Source organism: Artibeus jamaicensis, unplaced genomic scaffold, assembly GCF_021234435.1.
Source record: "Artibeus jamaicensis isolate MK-2021 breed Jamaican fruit bat unplaced genomic scaffold, CSHL_Jam_final contig_415, whole genome shotgun sequence".
Taxonomy (NCBI): domain Eukaryota; kingdom Metazoa; phylum Chordata; class Mammalia; order Chiroptera; family Phyllostomidae; genus Artibeus; species Artibeus jamaicensis.
Genome location: NW_026521823.1, coordinates 2,030,321 through 2,044,085, shown reverse-complemented (window position 1 = coordinate 2,044,085; position 13,765 = coordinate 2,030,321).

Here is a 13,765-nt window from a genome sequence, read left to right as displayed (position 1 = left end):
TCATCAACTGAACACAAAAGAAATTATGAATGTAAATTATAAATTAAAAGCAATTTAAAACTATATGTCATAAAAATATCTGTATCAATTTTTTGTTTTCAATAAGACATAATTCAAATAATTTTAAACACACAATTTCTATCATTTATGTTTTTAATTCAGTATTTTTCTCACCAATTCTCTAGTTATACTTCATAACTCCCAGTGACATAGGAAACTATTGCACTTAAAATTCCCGAGTGCAGCATCCTTCTCGAACCTTATACCACTGCATATGCTGCCTTCTTTATCTGGGTTCCCTCTCCCTCTAACTTCCTTGTCCTTCAGAACCTAACCCGTATTTCATTTTGTTCCAGAAGTCTCCAAACGTTCCAGTTCAGTGTTGATGCCCCTACTAAACGTTATCAGAGTAACATTCCTTCGCAAGCCCTTGTTCGCTATTTGTAGTCTAAACAGTCTAAACAGAAGGAACTCCAGTTTAATTCGTGGGGGAAATAATCAACCTTTTCTTTTAAATTCATTGCCTTCAAATATTTAGTCTGTCTCTAAAAGTAATAAACTTCTTATAGACACACTATGAAACATTTTAATTCTATAAATTAGCTGCCACTATCCTATAAAATGATAATAAAGATGGTAATGATAACGATAGCAAACATTAACAGTTTTTGAGTGACTGGTCCATGCCATATATTGATCTACTTATTTACATTTACTTTAATGTACACTAAATCTATGCAGTAGTGACTAGCATTATCATTCCCATTTTATACTTTAGGAAAAAGAGATAAAGAGTTTAACTTATTTATGTAATAGAAATGGAAAATTTATATGAAATAATTTAGACAAAATGTGCATTAAAACCCATTTTTTATGAAAATTAAAAATTGAAAATAAGTCCTGACTGAAATATCACACAATTAAATTACTTAATGAGGCCTAATGTTCAAAATAGGATTAATAACCAAGAATAAAGATTTTCTATTCTCTACATATATTGCAAATATGGATAAATAAATAATCTATTTAATTTCTATTTTGCTCGGACTTTTAAATGTCCATCTAATGTTTTTCATTAGTTAAATAAATTAATTTATACTTCTTTATTGACCAGTACATGTGTTCTTACGTATGACGTCAATGAATCTCAACATTACCACAATGTAATGCCATGCCAGCTTTGCTAGAAAACCTGTTTGTCAACAAATGGAAGACAGAGAGAATAATATGAAAATTACCGGCAAGCATCCCTCCGTGTAGAAAGCAGAACAGTGGCTTTCACCACTAATACATTCTATTCATGCATTTAAATTTTGCCTAAGTCAAAATGTTATGTATCATCTCTTTTTTAAATGTATTTAATTATTGTTCAAGTACAGTTTTCTGTTTCTAACTCCCATTCTTTTTTTATTTTTTAATCGATTATGCTGTTACAGTTGTTCTAGTACCCCCTTCATTCCCCTCCACCCTACAACCCCATCCCCACCATTACCCCCTTTAGTTTATGACCATGTGTCTCAAGTCCTTTAGATTCTATATTTCCCATGCTATTCTTGCCCCCCATCTATTGTCTATCTACTGTCTATGCTACTTATTTTCTGTACCTTCTCCCCCCATCTCCTCCTCCCATTCTTAAAACATGTTTTTATTATACTTTTAGGGTTAAAAGTACAACTCACACTATACCTTTTTTTTTAACACACATACAATTATTGTTTCTTTGGCTGAGGCTCTGTGTCACAATTATTTTAAAAAATTATTGCTTGCAAATCAAGGCTCACAAACCATTCTTTTGTTTAATGATTTTATTTATTTATTTTTAGAGAGAGGGGAAGGGAAGGAGAAAGAGAGGAAGAGAAATATCATTGCATGGTTGCCTCTCCTGGACCCCCTACTAGGGACCTGGCCCACAACCCAGGCATGTGCCCTGACTGGGAATCAAACTGGTGACTCTTTAGATCACAACCCATACTCAATCCACTGAGCTACAACAACCATGTCAAAAATCATTCTTGAGTGATGTCAGCAGCATGGCAGCATAGAGGACCTGCAGGTCTCTTCCCTTAAAGTTACAACAAGTTGAATAGCTATAATTCAACAAAGGACTCCTTGCTCAACACACAAATATATCTAAGAAATCTGTGCATGGAGATATCTGAGGTGGATACATGGGAGTAAACAGAGGAGATGGGAAGCCCCAGAAGCAATTTATTTGCTTGCTCTGGGCCCAGGAGCACCACAGCAGAAGGGTCAGATGCAACCCCACCTGAGCAAACTGGAGGTCAGAGATAGCAACTGGGCCTGGGTGGCTGGCCCACATGGAGACTGAGCTCAGTTGAGGGGTAGAGAAAAGGTCAAAAGGGTGACAGCATTCCATAAACCGCCACCACGGGGCAAGTAAATTTGCACATATGGGACCCCCCCCCCCCAACACACACACCTTCCTGTGGCCTCTCTGGCTGTAAAATTCTCACTAGCAGATCATATAGTCAAGAAAAAAATTTTTCAGCCTAAGTGGACTATATTCACTGTGGCTAAACCCATTAGGAAAAACCAAGCTGCAGATTCAGGAAGCTTGCTTTTTCAACTCAACCCTCTCCTATCCATCACAGTGGAATCTATTAGAACCACCTGAGTTAACTCAGAGCAGCTCTGCTTCTAGCTTCTGGATAATGAGAAGATACAGGCCAGGAGACCCATAGCCTGCACTTCCCACCTCCACAGGGATAGTGGCCTGAGATGGAGGCTACTGGGCATAAAGGGATGCTCACCTCTTTGGGGAATACACTGTATTTTCCACAGCGAAGGGGACTCCTTCCCACAAGATCCCAGAAACCCCAGCAGTGCAGGCTTAAGAGAAAATAAAAACTTGTACTTTAGCACCACCTACTGGAAAACAAAATAGAGACCTCTTTAATAATAATAACTATTATTATTATTATTATTATTATTATTTAATTTTCACAGATGCTCAGGCAGACAAGAAATCTATCAAGCACAATGAATAATGGAGGCAATGGGGGAGTTTAGAAATAAAAAAATTAAAATCTCGAGAAAATAAACTTAAAGACACGGAAGACTGATTTACATGACAGAAAATTCAAGATTGCATTTCTGAGGAAACTCATTGGAATGCAATAAAACTCAGAAAAGCAACTCAATGAGCTCAGAATTAAAATAAGCAAAAGAAGTATTTTTCATCAGAGAGATTTAAACTAAAAATAAAAACTGACAGAAATTCTGGAGCTGAGTAACTCAATATATGAACTGAAGAATGAACTAGGGGGGCTTAGAAAATAAAGGAGACCAGAAACAAATCATGTGGAAGAGGAGAGAGAATTGAGAATAAAAAAAATATGGAGTTTTCTGAGAGCTCTGTGACTCTATTAGAAAAAGCAGTATAAAAATAATGGGTAAATCAGAAGAAGAGAGAGACTATTTAAACAAGTGATCAACAAAAACATTCCAAACCTATGTAAAGAACTCCATTCTTGGATCCAAAAAGCTAACATAATAATTATTTCAAATCCAGAAGGTCTATTCCAAGACACATTATATTAAAGCTGCCAAAAATGAATAACAAAGAATTCTCAGGGCAGCCAGGGAAAAGAAGACAGTAACCTATAAAGGAAACCCTATTAACTTATCATTGGATTTTTTAGCAGAAACTCTATAAACTAGAACAGGATGAAATCAAGTATTCAACTTATTGAAAGAGAGAAATTACCAGCCAAGAATAAGATATGCAACAAAGTCCTCCTTTAGATATGAAAAAGAAATAAAGGTTTTTCCAGACATGCAGAAGCTGGGAGAATTTATCACTAGAAGACTAGGTTACAAGAAATGATTAAAATGTTCTTCTATTTGAAACAAAAAGACAACGGGATACAGAAAGTGACTAAGATGACCAATAAAGAAAACAGGGAATTGCAACTCTTGTTTAGAATAGGTGATTCAGCACTTAAACATATCATAGAGATTAGGGAAGAGAAGAGCATTAAAAAAAGAAGATGGAGATACTTGCAGTGATGTGGAATGCACAGCATAAAAAAGAATCATTTGTGACAACAATGGCATAAAAGCACAAGAAGGAAAGGATTGAACTTGCACAGGTGAGTGGAGATAAGATGCAATCAGAAGAGAAAAGATTTTTTTACATAAATTTTTTTCCATGAAAGTTTTTTTTTACATAAACCTAATGGTAACCACAAAACAAAAATACAGAACTGAGACACATAACATTAAAAGGGGAAGGAAACAGGAGAAAAAAGTCACAGAGCACCAGCAAACTAAAATAACAGACAGAAGCACAAGAGGGGGAAAAACAGTGGAAGTAGGTTATCAGAAAAAAAAAGAAGGGAGGAAAATGGCTACAGGAAATCTTTATATATCAATAATCATTCTAATTGTAAATGGAACAAACTCACCAATTAAAAGGCACAGAGTAGCATGATGGGTTAAAAAACAAAGCCCAACTCTGTGATGCCTCCGGAAGACAGATCTCGTCTGAAAAGACAAACACAGGATGAAAGTGAAGGGACAGAGAAGAACACAAATGGTATCTAGTGAAAAGCAGGTATAGCCATACTTATGTCTGACCAAATAGATTTCGAGGTAAAAAAGTTACAAGAGACAAAGATCAACATTTTATAATGATAAATGAGACACTATATCAAGAATACCTAATACTTCTCAGTGTATATACCCCCAATTGGGGAGCACCAAAATATATAAAGCAACTACTGACAAAACTAAAGGTGAAAAGTGACAAAAATGCAAGTATAGTAGGGGACATAACTATCTTGTTGACAACAATAGATTGATCATCCAAACAGAAAATCAGTAAGAAAATATCAGCTTAAATGACACAGCAGAGTAAATGGACATAATTGATATTTATTGTTATTCATCTCAGAACACTAGAATAACTATACATTCTTTTCTAGAGCACATAAATCATTCTCAAGGATGGACCATATGTTGGGCACAAAACTAATTTTACAAATTTAAGAAGATTAAAATCATACCAAGCACATTCTATGACCACAATGTTTTGAAATTGAAAATCAGCAGCAAAAAAGAAAGCCAGAAAAACCACAATTATGTGGAGATTAAACAACAGTGACTGAACAGTGACTAAGTCAAAGAAGAAATAAGAGACCAAAAGACATATAGAGACAAATGACAGTGAAAAATACAACATATCAAAAATTGGGGGATGCAGAAAAACAGTAATAAAATGAAAGTTTTTGGCAAGTATAAGAAAGTCTTAAATAAAAAAATAACATTTTACCTTAAATAACTAGGAAAAGAACAAATGAAGCACAAAGACAGTAGAAGAAAAATTATAAAAACTAAAGCAGAATTAAGCAAAATAGAAAACAAAAAGATTATAGAAAAATAAATGCAACAAAGAGGTGATTATATGAAAAGAATAATAAAATTGACAAAGCTCTGGCTAGCCTCACTAAGAAAAAAAGAAAAAATCAAACAAAAATATCATAAATGAAAAAGAAGTCACAACAGACACCACAGAAATATAAAGGACTATACAAGAACACTGTGAAAGGCTATATATTACCAAAGTCTAAATCCTAGAAGAAATGGATACATTCTTAGAAATATATAATCTTCCTAGAATGAATCATGAAGAACTAAAAAATCTAAATAGAATAATCAATGGTAAGGAAATTGAAAAGTCATCCAAAAATTCCTCAAAAATAAAAGTACAGAGCCAGATGGTTTCACTGGTGAATTTTACAAACATTCAAAGTTTTGATATCTATTCTTCTCAAATCCTTCCAAAAACATATAAGAGGCAATATTCAAAACACACTTTATTAGGCCAACATAACCCAAATACCAAAACCTGGCAATGAGAATGCAATCACATAAAATTAAAAACTAACCAAAATTTTTAAACAAAATACTGCCAAATTAAATACAATAATACATAAAAAATAATGCATCACAATCTAGTGAGGTTCACGCCAGAGGCATAAGATAGTCAAGAAATGCAAATCAGTCAATGTGATACACATTAACAAAATAAACATATCAACAGATATAGAAAAAGCATATGACAAGAAAAACTGTTTATGTATGATTAAAACACTAAATAACATGGGTATAAAAGGAAAGTACTTCAACACCATGCCTTGTAGACAAACCATCAGTTAATATTTTACATATGGTAAAAAAAACTAAAAGATCTTAGTTCAGGAATAATACAAAGATGTTCACTCTCACCACTGTTACTCAACATAGTCCTGGAAGTCCTAGCCAGAGGAATCAGGCAAGAGACGGAAATAAAATATATCCAAATTAGGAATGAAGAAATAAAATTCCTACTTTTTATAGGTTATATAATTCTATATGTAGAAACTCTAAAGATTCCACCCAAATCTATTAGAAACAGTAAACAAATATAGTCATTTTGTGATACAAAATCAAAGTACAAAATTCTATTTGGTTCCTATATTACAATGAAATACCAGAAAATGAAGAAGACAGTTTCATTTACAATTGCAATTAAAACAATAAATGCCTAGAGATAAACTGAACAAAGGATGTTAAGGACCTATTCAGTGAAAACTACAAAACAAGGTTGGAAAAATTGAAAAAGGTACAAAGAAATGGAAAGATATTACATGTTCATGAATGGGAAGAATCAATATAGTCAAAATAGCCCTATTAACTAAGCAATACACATATTTAACTTAATCCCTGGCAAAACTCCAATGGATTTTTCTAAGAAATAGAATAAAAAATCATGAAATTTGTGCAGAACCACAAAAAATCCTGAATAGCCAAAGCAATCTTGAGAACAAAGAGAACAAAGTTGGAGGTGTCAGACTTCCTGACATCAAATTATACAGAAAGAAGGGTATAGTAACCAAAACAATATGGTATTGGCAGACCAATGGAACAGAACTGAGAGGCCATAAATAAACTGATAGGTATACAAGCCACAATTTTTTAACAAAGATGCAAAAAACATGCAATGGAGAAAATTTTTTTTTCCAATTGGTTCTGGGAAATTTTCAAAGGATGCTAGGAAAATTGTAAATCCACCTGCACAAAAAAATCAAATGTGAGTTTTATTTCACAGCATACAAAAATTAAATCAAAATGGTTTTTAAATATAAAACCTGAAACAATAAATATGTAGAATAAAATATAGGTATTAAACATATGTACCTTGATCTCAAAGAGAATTTCATGAACTTGAATTTGAAGGCAAGAGAAGTAAGAGCAAAAACAAATGAATGTGGCTATGTAAAACTAAACTTTTTCCACAGCAAAAAAAAAAGAAAAGGCACCAACAAAACAAAAAAGTTCAACTGACCTAATAGGAGAAGATATTTGCAAACAATGCCTCTGTTAAGGTGCTAGTATATAAATACTCAAAATATATAAAGAACTCATACACTCAACATCAACAAAAAGTGATCCAATTTACAAATGGGAAGAAAACTTAAATGTACATTTTCCCAAGAAGACTTACAAAGGGCCAACAGATTAAAAAACAATGTCTAACTTCACTTTCTATAAGGGAAATGCAAATCAAAACCACAATGAGATACCATGTCGCACATCTTAGAAGAGCTATTATTAAAAAGATGTGATAACAAGTGTGTGAAAGAGACTGTGAAGAAAATAGAACCTTAATACATTGCTAATGGGAATGTAAATTGGTATAGCCACTATCGAAAATAGTGTGGAGGTCCTTCAAAATTTAAAAATTGAGCTACCAGATGCTCAGAAACCTCTTCTTCTGTATATCTACCCATAAAACTTGAAAACATTTGTTTGTAAAGATATATGTATTTCCATGTTTATTTTAACATTATATACAATAGCCAAAACATGGAAACAACCTAAATATCCTTTAATTAATGATTGAATAGAGAAGATGTGGTCCATATACACAATGTAATACTAATGAAACATAAGAAAAGATGAAATATTGCCATTTGTGACAACACAGAAGGATATTGAAAATGTTATGTTGAGCATAATTAGTCAGATGGAAACATCAAGAACCATGATTCCACTTGTATGTGGGATATAAAGCAGAGAGCAAACAAAGCAAACTCTAGACACAGACAACAGAGATTTGGTTACCAAAGGGGGAAGGGAGGTGGGCTGGATTATCAGCTTTAAGGGGGCCAAATATATGGTAACAAAGGGAAATAAGACTTTAAAAAGTGAACACAGAATGCAACATACAGATGACATACTGTAGAAATGTACGCTTGAAACTTGTACAATGTTAGTAATCAATGCCACCCCAATAAATTTAATAAAACAAATAAAAATTCTTAAACTAAATGATACTATTCAAATTGAATCTTAACTAACTTCATTCTGCATTCAACTCATAATTATTAATTCAACAGATATTTATTGAATCTTTTTAGTGTTAGGGCAATAATATGAATATAATGTGTCATAGATTATATATATAATGAAGCACTTAAATAAAATAAATAAATGTATTTACCAAATAAGTGCTACATAAATAGTGTGGAAAACAGAAAAAGGAAGAATTCAAAGGAGAATTAACTTTGTCTAGTGGGCAGAATAAGCAGTGACTCGAGGATCTAGAGACCATTATACGTATTCTCACTAAAATTTTCCTTTGGAATAGCAGCTAACACAAAATGCATTCTCCAAGTTTTGGTCTTTCATGGTAATTGATACCATTCCCTGTAAAACATTTATTGGGTTGGCCAAAATATCCACTTAGTTTTTTCCATAAAGTAGAAGACAATTTTTTTCATTTTCACCAAAAAGTTTATTGATTTAGATATTTTGAGTATGTTGGCTCTCCCCTGCATGATATATATATATATATATATATATATATATATAGTCATAGTTGTTATAGTTATAGTTATATCTCGATTTGATCTCAATCATCTGCAACTTGTCTAGCTGACTGCAGAGCATCATCCAGAGAGAAATCTCCACCACAAAACCTCACAGACCTCTTAATCAGTCACAGCACTGTTTCCATAGACTGCACAAATCTTTACTTTGTGCCAGTTTCATTTTTGCCTTTCTTGAAATAATAAAGCATAATATGCTGAAAATGTTGCATCTTTTCTTCCATCTTCAATATTAAAATGGCTACAAAAATTCACCAATTTTGATGTTTTTTAAATGCACATTGATATGACAGCTGTCACAATACAATCTGAAATTTTTAATGAAGTTAAAGACAACTAAATGATACTAGAGAAATCTTATGAAAAAAAAAACAATTTTTTTGGCCAACCCAATATTAGAAGTGGTTATACAGTAGCCTCCCTCCCTTATCCACTTCAGGATATATTCCAAGATTCCCCTGCCCTTCAGTGGATGCCTGAAATGATGGATAATACTGAGCCCTATATGTACTATGTTTTTTTTTACTATGTGTACATATCAATGTTAAAGTTTAATGTATAAATAATGCACAGTAAGAAAGTAATAGCTAGTAATAAAATAGAACAACTATATCAATATACTGCAATAAATATTATGTGAGTGTGGTTTCTCTTTTGCTTTTGCTTTCTCTTGTACTATACTCACCTTTTCACTTAAAGAAAGCGCTTGTGGCTTCTTTTCGGCATATCCAAATTACCAGCGTCATTACTCTTGGGCTTTGGGACAATTATTAAGTAAAACAAAAAAGCGTTACTTAGTGCTGGCTGGTGGCTCAGTGGGTTGGAGCATCACCCTTTACACCAAAAAGTTGTGGGCTTGATTCCTGGTCAGCGCTGGGGTTTGATTACCAGCTGCAGAGAGTCTGGGAGTCAAGCAGTCAATCAGTGTTTCTCTTTCCCATCAATGTTTCCTCTCTGCCTCTCTGTCTCTGTATCTCTCCTGTCAATTAAAACATGTCCTCAGATGAGGATTTTAAAAAGTTACCTGGACACAGGCCCAGTGGCCTAGAGGACAGGTAAGTGAGAACTGCACAGGGAGCTACACTGCACGGAGATGCTGGACAAAGGGACGGATCACGTCCTGGTTGGGATTGAGTGGGCAGTGCGGGGTTTCATCTCACTACTCAGAATGGCATAAATACAAGACTTATGTATTGTTTATTTCTTCAATTTTTATTTTAATCTTTCTGACTATGGTTGACCGCAGGTAACTAAAACCCCAGAAAGCCAAACTGTAGATAAATGGGAGCTATTATAATATTGATTTTTAAAGTACCAAAGAACTGAGAAAAACATGTTTGATTAAAGGCATTTTCAACAAGCCAAAAATCACAAAATAAAACATGGAGTCAGTAAAACACAGATGATTGTCCTAAAAGACCCCCAGCTTCTCTACATACATCTGAATCACTTGGGAACTTACGAGCACCCAGTTGGAAATCATACATGAAGAGGCATCAGTTGGTTCTCAATTCCAAGTGCAGCATCACTTTGAGTGTTTCATTCCTAAATTCCCAAATTTAATCTCAACTTCGTCGATATTTGAATCCAACATCATGTGCTGAATGTGCCAGACATTTTTATGACTACACCTACCCTAAACTTTTAGGTACCAAATCCTTTATCATGCACTTTTAAAGGACCATGTTTTGTTTATTTTTAATTCCTCGGAAAAGAATGTATTGCTGGCAATGTTTTGTTTTCTTATTTAAAAACAATTATACAGAAGTCAGAAAATTTTTTCTCTTTACTCTAAATGAAAGTGTTATATCTTAAATTTTGCAAGAAAATTACAAAACTACAAAACTGCAGTAAGTATCAATAAACTTTTAAAAACCAATTTTGAAGTCTCTTTAAAAGAAGTTTTAATCCTACATCATCATCTGTTCCTTCTTCATGCTGAGAACACTTCAGTGAACCCACTAATTTGCTTCTATTGCTTCACTATAGTCAGATCTTCTTTTGTTGTAAAACTCGAATGAAATGTAATGAAAGATTAAGAAATGTTTCTTGACTTACTTATGCTATTTCTTTTATTTTTTTAAATATTCAAGGCACGCTATCTATCAGCATTAACTCAGCTTCCCTGCATACTTCCAGCGGCCCTACTTAGTGTATGCAAAGTCCCAGCATGTGGCACAATTCCAGTCCCACAGCTTCAATATAGTTTTGTAATCCTGATTTCATACACTGTCTTTTATAAAAATGTTGATGGCTCAGAGAGTTACCTCATCCTTTTTCTCAGTACCAGCTTTCATCATAAAATGCATGTGTTTCACTAATCTCCTCTTGAGAGAATCTTTGCATCTGGCTCTGGCTCAACTTCAGGGGTAATATTTCCTTATTACTTACAAAGTATGACGAGATTCAAGCAGTTCCTCATTCATCCCAATTAAAAATAAAAGCCACCTTACTTTTAATACAGTGATGTCCTATGGGAAATGTTCATCGTCTTTAAGTTGACGCTTCCTTAGAATACATGGATAGATAAAAATGAAAACTACAGTTCTGTATTATGAGCACTGTGTCTTGTGGTAAATTCCAACTCTGTTGTGTTTTTTTTTCCTTTTAAATCAGTTAAATATAGCTCTCTTTGTTTTTCTGACTTCTTGAGTATTCAAAGACTATAATTTGGAGATTCCAATAAGCTTTCGATACATTTAATTTAGTTAGTACCCTAAATTTTGGTTGGGTCCTTCAACACCAAGCAATGCTGGGGTCATCAAACAAAGCTCCATTATCCCCCATCCCAAAGATGTGAAGAAATTGCTTGGAAATTAATACCTATGTCAATAACTATGATGTTGCCGTGTATGCATTATCTATTAATACAATGTGACAACCTTTAATTGTTTCTGTGATTACTTATAACATATAGCAATTCATTCAAAGTGAAAACAGATATTTCAAGGATGAGGATTCAAATCTGAGAAGTGTGTACTTGGAATCCCTTATTTATTTTTAGTTGAGACTAGAGAATGCCAGAGACGTTACTTTTTTTGTTTGTAATACACATCTGCACTTAATTGTTGTGCAGTATTAGACAGTTTTATATGCATATATATTTGTACTATTTAAAGCTTACTACTCTAACAGTTTCTTCCTTTATAATTACTCTGTATTGAAAGATAAAGCATATTTGAAAATTCTTAAGACAAGGTGCATTTTTGGTAACGTTTTATTTTTGTGAAACTTAAAAACTAATTGTTTTTTCTCTACAATCTCTACAATTTTTCTCTACAATTGTTATTTCTCTACAGTCATTTAACTATAGCAGGTTTCATAGAGGGCTTGAACACAATGGGAGGAAAGGCAATTGTCAGGTTCAAGGAGATGGGGGTTCACATTCTGGGCCTGGCTCTTTCTAGCTGAGTGTTACTTAGTGTCTCTAAACCTGAGAATTCTTCACTTGTAAAGCTTGAAATTTTAGACAGTGTACTCCTTATTATTACATGGCTATACTGTATGTACATTATACTAGCAAGTACAAAATAGAAAAAAGTTACCACTTTTTTTAAATACAGAATTTTGGTCTTATGCTTTCTGAGCCTCCATTTTCTTATCTGTAAAACAGGACTGCTTTTACCTTGAAGTGCTTTGGAGAAAATGTAAGTAACACAATTTGCCCCGGTAGCAGAGCATAATAGATGATCAGTGACCACATCTAACTTCGATCTAACTTCATAAAACAGTACTTTTATTATTTTCTTTTCTTTTTTTTTAAAGTTTTTATTTATTTTTCTTTAGAGGGGAAGGGAAGGAGAGAGGGAGAGAAACATCAATGTATGGTTGCCTTCATGAGTCCCCTGCTGGGAACTGGCCTGCCGGGAACTGGCCTGCAACCCCTGTATGTGCCCTGACTGGGAATCGAACCGCAATTGTCTGGTTCGCAGGCCCGTGCTCTTATTTTCTTAATAGTAGTCTTCAAACTCCAGGAATTTAGAGCCTCTGATCCACTTTATATAAGAAATAATCATAACTCCTTATGTTAATAATGAATAATTTCACTATCTTAGTTTTATCCCTTTAATTAGCCAGTAATCTTGACAAGGGCTTCATCCCAAGATTTCTCGTAACTACCAGCACAGAACTTGGTCATAGTAGGAATTCAATACACTCTTTAAGAAAGAAAGAAAAACTTTAATCTCAGGGAATTTTCATCTTAAATGTAGACATTTTAGATAAATACAAAGCAGAGAAGGAAACATGTCATAGTTCCTCACCAGATGATATGTTTGTTTACTTATTTATTTACTATCATTGACACTGTTACAGATGTGCCCCATTTTCTCCCCTTTCCCCACCACCACCAAAACCTGGCCCCTGCTCCTGGCCTTCAGCACATTGTTGTCTGTGTCCACGAGTTATGCACCCATGATTATATGTTCTCTCACTAATTTCTTCCAGAAACCTCCACACCCCCCCCTCTGAAATAGGTCAGTCTGTTCCATGGGGGGACCCCCCAAACTGGAATTTACTTATAAAAATGGGTGTATTTATTCTCACATCTTTAAACTTTAGTCACCTTCAAAATAGTTGCCATTTGATACAATACAGTTATTGAGACTTTTTTCCCACTGCTCAAAACAGTTTTTGAACTCATCAGTTTTGATGCATTTTAGTACTTCTGCTGTTTTTTGCTTTACCTCTTCCACATCAACAAAATGTTTCCCTTTGATAACTTTTTTTAATCCAAGGAAACAAAAAAGTCACTTGGGGTAAGACCAGGTACATAGGGAGGGTGGGGCATGGGGATCATATCCTTTTTGTTCCCAAACTGCTGAACATGACCTGGCTGGTGTGGCTCAGTGGATTGAGCACCAGCCTGCAAC